General features: G+C 36.5%; 1 pseudogene across 1 annotated transcript in view; it reads left to right on the top strand.

The window, feature by feature from the left end:
* The first annotated feature begins 9140 nt into the window (after positions 1–9140).
* LOC105817454 overlaps positions 9141–9334 on the top strand; it is a 1141-nt pseudogene continuing 947 nt past the window's right edge. Inside the window, exon 1 of the transcript XR_001137841.1 lies at positions 9141–9333. The product of XR_001137841.1 is annotated as an interferon regulatory factor 3 pseudogene (transcript). The remainder of the gene's footprint in view (position 9334) is intronic.

Raw genomic sequence — 9334 nt, 5'->3', positions numbered from 1 at the left:
GTAGAAACAACCCAAGGGCTCATCAATACATGAGTGGATTCATAAAATGTGATATATGTATACCATGGAGTACTACTCAGCCATTAAAAAACGGTGGACTAATACCTCTTGTATTAACCTGGATGAAACTGGAGTATCACAAGAATGGAAAAACAAACACCACATGTACTCACCATTAAATTGGTATTAACTGATCAACACGTATGTGCACATATGGAAGTAACATTCATTGGGGTTTGAGCAGGTGGGAAAGAAGAAGAGGGGATGGGTAAATTTACACCTAATGGGTGCAGTGTGCACCATCTGGGGGATGGGCAAGCTTGCAGCTTTGACACTGGCGGTGCAAAGGCAATTTATGTGACCAAAGAGTTCGTACCCCCATAATATTCTGAAATAAAAAAAGAAAAAACTTGAAAAGTTCTGAAAAAATTCAAATATTTGCAAGGATATGAAGCAGTCCAATCCTTTATGAGTGGCTGTAATGTCAATGGAAACAACTACTTTGGAAAATAGTTTTGTACAACCTAGCAAATATGAGAAGGTTCATATCAAATAACCTAGCAACAAAATCCATAGGTATATATCCTACACAAGATTTACATATGAGTACTGGGAGACATGTACAAAAATAAACAAAATAATATTGTTTGTGATGGCATGTAACTGTTCACATCCAAGTGATTATCAGTAGAAGAATGGATCAATAAACTGTGGTGTAATCAATTACTCAGCAGCATTGAAAACAAGGTGGGAGGCAAGAAATCTACTTTTTTACTCCATTAATATAAAGGCCAAAATCAACAAGCAAGTGGATAAATATTTAAGAATAAATAAATATGGGCTAAAACTGTGAAGAAAAGTATAAGATTAATTAACTCAAAATTCAGGAGAACAATTCTCTCTAGAGGGGAAATGGGAGGACATACAAGAGGAACACACAGAGACTTTCAGAGTTAGGATTAATATCCCGTTTCTTAAACAAGTAATGTACACATGGGCAATAATCTATGATTCTTTACATTGTGCCTTTTATATTACAGATTATAAGTGATATTTTATATTTCTGAAAAATAACTTTTTTGGATAATTATAAATGGGAATCAAGAAAGCTTGAGGCAGAAATGTTAGTGTAGGTATCAATTTCTAATCCATATGCCATGAAGAATATTATGAACAAATAACAGATCCTCTGTATTCCTCAATTTCCTTATCTTTAATATTGGATATAATAACAGTATGAGCGTTTTTTTTCAGACGATTAAATTGGTCCATGTCAAAGCCTAACATGATGCCTGGCATAGAGCACACACTTGTTATACACTGTTTTGTAAATCTACACCTGGACATATAATATCTCCACTTTATAATGTGTTGTAGGTCATAGAACATGATGAAAACTGCTTCCAATTTGTTTTATAAATCTATACTAACCTGATGCCAAATTATTACAGTAACAACACAAAAACTCAAATGTATAAGCAAGACACAGACATAAACAGGATAAAAAATCTAAACAGACTTCTAACTGACAAATCTATACGTTATTAAAGGATTACTGTACCAAGCAGATTTTATTGTAGGAATGCGAAAGTACTTTAATTTTAGTAAATATTAAGCTATTCTAACAATTCAAAAGATTCAGAGAGATTAAAGCATACAATTATCTCAATTAGATGCCAAAATTAGTAAAACATTGATATCTATTGCCAAAATTTATTTTACTAGCTAAAAATAAAAAGAAATTTTATATCTTTCTTAATATCCAAAATATTTCCTAGTAAAAATTTAATAAAATAAAAATTTTAATGCTAAAATATTTTATACATCCTGACCAAAATTAATGAGGAGAAAGATAAGAAAGACTCCTATTACAATTACTTTTTATCATTGCAATAGAGTGTACAGCAAATAGAAAATAGCAAGATAAATAAATAGTATTGAACATTGGAGGGGAAGAAATAAAATGTTGCTTATTCCAATAAATATGATTATCTACATAAAAAAATACAAAAGTTCAGGGAAGTAGTTGGAAACAAAAAGATTAAAATAAATCAAAAGCTTGAAACTCTAACTTGGGTGGGGCAAAGACAATATATGTAACCTAAATATTTGTACCCCTATAATATGCTAATATTCTGAAATAAATAAATAAATAAATGCAAAAAAATTAAAAATAAACAATAAAATCCAAAATAAATAAATAAATAAAGCTTTCCTAGATACCAGCTAAATTGGAAAGTAAACTGGAAAAATGAGCCATTCACAGTAAAACTAAAACCTTGGCCAATTCAGGAATGACCTAACTATAAATATGAAGTGTCTATTATAAAAACAAGAACACTTTAGTGAAGGAGATCAGCAAATACCTACATAAAAAGCAAGACATAACATATTTCTGGACGCAAATAGTCACTATGTAGATATATCGATTATTCCCCAAATGAATTTGAACATTCAATTCAATTTCATTCAAAGTCCCAACAAAATGTTTAACAATCAATAACATCCTGAGTTACTATATCTAGGAGATAATGTCAAAAACCATATTTCTGTCATGATAAAATGAGAAAAGATAGAGTTGACCTTTCAGGTTTTAAAACATACTGTAAAAGTATAGTAATTAAAACACTGGTATTGATGAAAAAATCAATATAACAAAGTTGCGTTTAGAGTTCAACCCATTAGTTTATAGGAATTAAATTTATTATATAAGTAAAATTTCAAATTATTATTGAAAATATGGTGTTGATGTGAAGTTAAACTGACTACTACTTCATTTAACTCAAAAAGACAGGTAGACAGGTGATGGACAGACAGGTAGAGATATAGATGTAGTATAAAGAGCCAGTACAAATGAAGGTAACACCATATAAATATATTTGGTAGCATTAAAAAATTTGGGGGAATAATATACATGTAACTTAAGGATAGAAAAGTATTTCAAGATACAAATCTAAAAGTATAAAAGTAAAATGGTGATAGAATTGACTTCACACATATCATAGGAATCATAGAAATTACCATACAAGTTTGACATGTGACAGATGTGGAGACTTGTTTGTAAGGTAGATAAAAAACACAAATTCATATTCATAACCAGCAAAAAAGATCTCTATTTGGTATTAAAAATAGAAAGAGGACATACAATATATGCAATTAATCATTAACTTATGAAAAGAACATTACCCTAATAACACAAACCACTTCATCCTCCATGTACTACTTTTCAAAAAAGACTTTTTTCTCAATTTTTTTATCAAAATTCAAAACACCATTCTACTCTTTTCCCTATAAAATGATTAAGTTGACAGCAATATATTGTGGATTATCATTAATTGATGTTCAGGATCTCTCTTGCTCTCTGTCTCACATACACCATATACATATATATGTATGTGTATACATTATTATGTGTATGTATATCTCCACTGCCTTTGCCAAGGATCTTATGCTAGATAAGGTGAGATAAAGTTAAGGTATTTGTTAGAAATAAACAAGGACCCTGATATCTAGGATGAGAACATTTCAATAGACGCAAATGAAATTGAAAACCTTGAACTGTAAATCATCCTGAATCTCCTTTGCCAGCAGAAGCAGTCCCTGTACATCATAGTAGGAAACTGGCTTCACACCGCATTGCATGAAGACAACTCAGTGACATTACCCAGGGCGGGTACTTTACAAGGCAATGCTGTTTTACCTCTGGTCCCAAACGTGCCACCCTCCATTGCTTCCTGCATCACAGGTGACTTAAGTTCCTGTTTTTTGTCATTCTACAGAGTGCAGAAGTTGAGGCTAGGCGAGGGGCTGAGATGCTCAGTTTTTCCCTCAAAGCTGGGGGTTGGGAGTGCCAGAAGAGAGGAAGGTAGAAGAGCAGAGCAGAACCTAGCCAGGACAGAGCAGCCACAGGCTGGAGAGGGCTGGGTATGGGGAAGCAGATGGGACCTTAGGAACCAGGTGTGCTGGTTTGTGGCTGCCCTCTGCACATGGGCTGGCACAGCTAGCAAGGAGGACAGCTGCAGGGAAGAGGACGAGGAAAGTCCTGACAAAGCAAATTTTATTGTGGTCCTGAGGTCAGGCTTTTCTTCCCAGGTCCTCCTAGAACTGTAGAGTTGGGGATGAGGGGCTCCTGTGTAGTCCTCCCAAAACACTTTTGTCACATTCAGACTCAGGTGGAGGGAAAAAGGGGTGGCACCCTTTGACTGCAGTACATCCCAAGGAGGGCTCATTCTGCATGGTGGTCTCACAGGCCCTACTTTGATCACCACAATCAGGTGGTTCGTGACTCTTCATTTCTTGGATGGCTTCTTAGATCTGAGTGTGGGTTTGGCCTTTCTCACAGGGCTCTTGTCTTCAAGACTGGATGTCACTGCCTCTTCTTTATCTAGCTTCTTTCATCTTAGCAATGTTTGTCTGGTTTTGGGGCTCCTGCCTTTTGGTGGGTTTGACAGGATCTTCTCCTTTAGAGATGATTTTTCTTTTTCCTCCTCCTGTACCTCCTCCTCCCCCTATTTCTCCTCTTCTTCCTGTTCCTATGATAGGTCTGAAGTTTCATAATATTTTTGACCACTGAGGAACAGGGTCCCAAGCCAGCCGAAATCTAAAAAGATTGTAGGAGAACCAGAGAAATAATTACATTATGCTTTGTGAAGAATTTGGGGAACATTTGTGGAAATTATATTTTAAGTGTGTTGGAACAGGGATTCATGACCTAGGAGGGTATCTAAAAGTTTTCTTGGTATATTGAAGCTTGAGTTCACTAGTTCACTAAATTCAAAATGATTGAGATTCCAGAACTTCTCTGGAATGTTTATTGCCACACAATTTACAATTGCAAAGATCTGGAATCAACCCAAGCACCCATCAATTCATGAGTGGATTAACAATGTGGTATATGTATAACATGGAGTACTACTCAGCCATAAAAAGGATGAATTAATGCCTTTTGCAGCAATTTGGAAGGAAATGGAGACCATTATCCTAAGCAAAGTATCTCAAGAATGGATAAACAAACACTACATATACTCTCTCAAAATTGGAACTAAATGATAGGCACACAAGTACACAGTGGGAAGTAAAAGTCATTGGAAATTGAGCAGGGGGGGAGGGGCAAAACCCCACCTAACAGGTACAATTAACATACTATAAGCATGTTAATTAACAATTATTGATGTGATGAGCACATTTATAGCCCTGAGTCAAGCCATGTAACAAAAACATTTGTACCCCCTTAATATTTTAAAAAAAGAAAAAGATTGAGATTCCAGAACTTCTCTGGCATACAATAGAGAAAGAAGTTTAAAGACTCAGGAAGATTGGAGTGTTGGAATAGACCCACCCCTCCGGGGCTTAGAGAAAAACGTCTTTACTAAGGCATTAAAAAAATACTCTCATGAAGGGAACACCAGCACCCTTGTAAGCCTCTATTGTAGTTGGTTGTTTCTGCAGTTTCTTCAGTCTGGATACAAATTGGGTATTTAGGCTTTCATTTCACCATCATGAATTTAGGCTCCATATTTTAGTGAGAATAATATGATCCTGGAGTGGCAGATGCCACACAGTGTCACTTAATTATCTGTGACCAGATGGCTGCAATGACTGTAATAATCTACAGGGACAGAGATGTGATCCAACTGTTTTGACTTTTAGGGATATGTGGCAATGACTAATTTTTCACGGGTTTATAGGAACACATGTATATGGGCAGCCTACTAAGGTGTTACTTGATCTATGTAATCTGATAAATCCTATATCAGTGATGAACCTGATTTGAGTCTCCATAGTTACTATGTGAGACTGGAAAATCAGTGCCTGGGAAGTCTAGGGAAGAAGTATGCGGATGGTACTCTTAGAATGGAAATAGAATAAGGATATATTCATGTCCCATGAAAATGCTTACAGGTTGCATTCACTGCCCAGGCTTTCAGTAACCAGGTAGGCAAGAAGACTTATCCTGGGGTTGTCAGTAAGCCTCTTTTCTCAGCTATCCTGTGTTTGCTTAATGGAATTATGAGCAAAGTGACCATTTTGACAGACATGAAGACTCCATGTAGGTTCAACAACATGAAATTCCCCTCATCACAGCTGATCTGACTGCTGCACCTGCTGAGTATCCAAATTGCCAATAACATAGGTCATATCCAAGCACTGATATGGCATTATTCCCAGGACTGGTGGGGGAAGGGGAAGAACCATCCAGCCACCTAGTGACAGGTTGATTATAGTGGATCTTTTCTATCATGGGGCAAACAGCATTAGAAATAGATATGTACTCTGAATGCAAGTTTATCTTCCTTGTACACAGTTCTTCCATCAGCCCCATCTTAAACTGACAGAATGACTTATTCTCTGCCATGGAATGACACGCAATAGTACCTGCCATCATTTCACAATGGTGGAAAACGTCATTTTATAATGAAAGCAGGCAATGCTTTAACACCTTTGGTATTCACTATTGGCCTGCCATATGTCCCGTCACTCAAAGGCAGTTGGCTCTCTACAATGGTGAAATGGCCTACTGAAGGAAGAGTTCTAGTACCAACTGGCAGATATCACCATGTAAGGTTGGAGTTCTATTTAAAGGATATGGAATATTCTTTAAAAGAGTGACAAATGTATGATGTTGTTTACCTATAATAAGAATACATGAATTCAGGAATTTATGGTAGATATAGGAGTGATCCCACTCACATAAGTAACCTATAGAATTTTTTCTTCTTTTTCCTAAAATCATGAACTTGGTTAATTTAGAGCTCCTAGTTCCAAAGAGAGGAACATTTTCATCAGAGAACATAACCTGGTCTTCCAAAAAAAATTCAAATTTGGAACTATTACTTTGCCAAGTTGGTCTTCTTGTGTTATTGAACTGATAAGCATAGGACAAGGCTAAAGTGAAAGGTTCTATTTGTCAAAGGGAATTGCATTGTCACTACACAATAGATGCAAGAAAGGTTGTGTTGGTGCCCAGGTGATTTATGTGAGGTCCTTTAATAATTTTAATGTTATTAATTATAAATTATACTGGTGATTATCCTGGCTTATACTTTCTATTTATATCTTTTGTATGGTAATCTGTTCATGGTTATTTGTTAATTAAAAACCAAAAATGGGGTGATTAAAAAAGTCTTAATAGAGTGATATACAAAATGCTATAGGATCAAAAAAGAAAGGAAAGAAAGGAAGTAAGATTTTTAATCTGATCTCTAAAATATAATAAGAGTGTTGACATGTGACAAAGTAAGAAAAACATATGACAACAAAAAACATAGAGAAATAAAATGAGATAGAGTGGTTGAGGTAGACAAGTTGTTTGGTATGCCTCAATTATATGCTTATAGTAGCAGATGGAATGGACAGGTAGGTCTGAAGCCTTCTAGTCTCTGGACTACGTCTTGACAATGATAAAGAACCATGTAGAGAAGTGACATGGTCAGATATGCATTTTAAAAAGATGTCTGGAAGCAAGTACCAGGAAGTTTAATAAATATTCATTGAATGAATTTAATAATTCATTAAATTATTGGAGGAATAAGAGTGAAAACAAAGAGTATACCCAGGAGTTTATTAAAATTGTTCAAGGAAGAGATGTTGAAAGCTAGAAAAACATTCTCCAGAATGTATATTTATACATCATAAAGTCTAAATCCAATCTTTCATGGCCTTCGATCAAGAATGAAATAAGGTGGGAAATGCCAGCCATGGTTGTCAACTCTAGGTTCTTCCATGCCATCTTCTAAAGAATATCTATATAAGAAGAGAGGGTATGACTTAAAATAGAAAATAAAAACAGAGAGTTTAAACGTTGGCAGCCATGAAAACAAACATGAATCCATGTTCCCAGCGTCTAAAAGAAATCAAATCAAACCTAAACTTTCTCATTCTTATGACTAATAAAGATGTGAAGAACCAAAAATAAATAAATAAATAAAATAAAAACAAAGACAAATTTAAAAAAAGATTTTCTCTCTATCCTAATTTTAAAAACGCAATGCATGTAGTTCACCTTTCTGTCCAAATATTTGATAGGATTTATTGCCATCATTGTCTGCACTTAGATTGGTTCAATGATACACAAAACTAGCAGCATTTCTCTTCATAGCAATAATATCATTTCAGTAATCTTGGCCAGGAGTACCTACACCTTATTGAATTGTAGGTTCTAGGCTGATGTTTCAAAAGGTCATAAAATTATTCATCTGGCAATATTACGTACAGTTAGTTACACCGTCACATTTTACTCCTCTAAAGTCTAGAGCAAAGTCATTTGATTATATCTTGTGTTTGGTAGATACAGGAGGTGACCGTCATAATTAAGATGTGCAACAGCAATATATATTTTCTATTATCATCAATGCTTACCATTATTGTATTTAAACAGCATGCTGACAACTTGGTTTTGAAGCATAGTGTATATTCTCCCTTACACACTAGAATTTCCATAGGCAAATTACCTAACCCTGTTGAGTCACACTTTCTTAAACTGTCAAAAGAGGATATAATACTTGCAGTATATTTGAGAGGATTAGAGATTTTTTTTCAGTGCTAAGTAAAATTCCTATTGCAGAATTTCTATTATTCGGGCTTAAATTTTGCAGAGACAATTTGTAAAGTGAGATTCCATTTATTAAAAAAATAGGTTTGGGTGGGACAGGGCTAGCAGGATTGGTGGACTGATGGTGGGGCGCAGGCAGGGTTGGAACAGCCTGGTTCTGGGAATAGAACCGAAATGTGGTGTTAGAACGCCAAGGAAATGCATCCTCGGGGCGGGGAGCTCTCTGAGGGCCGGGCTCTTGGTTGTAGGATTCTGGGGGTGGCTGTTGGAACATTAGAGGCAAAACTCAAGAGCCCCACATCTGGGCTTACTAACTACCAAATTAGAATACACCAGTGGTGGTAAACAGAGTGTAAGGGGGTGGGGTTATCACGGAGGGTGTCCTGGGGCGGGTGGTGACAGAGCTAGATGCCAAGTAGGACTTGGAAGGCTGGCTCAGAAAAGGTATTTGGAAAGTGAAGGTGAGGGATGATGGAGGGTATGGAGCTTGGGGCGCAGGGAATTGGGAGCTGGAGCCTTGCGGAGTTAGAACTTGCCATGGGGAGAGGGTGGTGTTAGGACCAGAGGAGGCAGGGTTAGGCCCTCAGGGATGGGGTCTAAGTCATCTTCCCCCGTTATCCTGACACCACTGTTGCCCCAGGCCTGGGCTGAGGCCAGTGGTGCCTATACTCCCGGGAAGGATAAGCCCGACTTGCCAACCTGGAAGAGGAATTTCCGGTCCGCCCTGAACCGGAAGGAAGTGGTGCGTGTAGCAGAAGACCGGAGCAAGGACCCTCACGACCC

The sequence above is a fragment of the Propithecus coquereli genome, unplaced genomic scaffold (assembly GCF_000956105.1).
Source record: "Propithecus coquereli isolate 6110/MARCELLA unplaced genomic scaffold, Pcoq_1.0 Scaffold414, whole genome shotgun sequence".
NCBI classification, from domain to species: Eukaryota; Metazoa; Chordata; class Mammalia; order Primates; family Indriidae; genus Propithecus; species Propithecus coquereli.
This window is presented reverse-complemented; position numbering and strand designations above follow the sequence as displayed.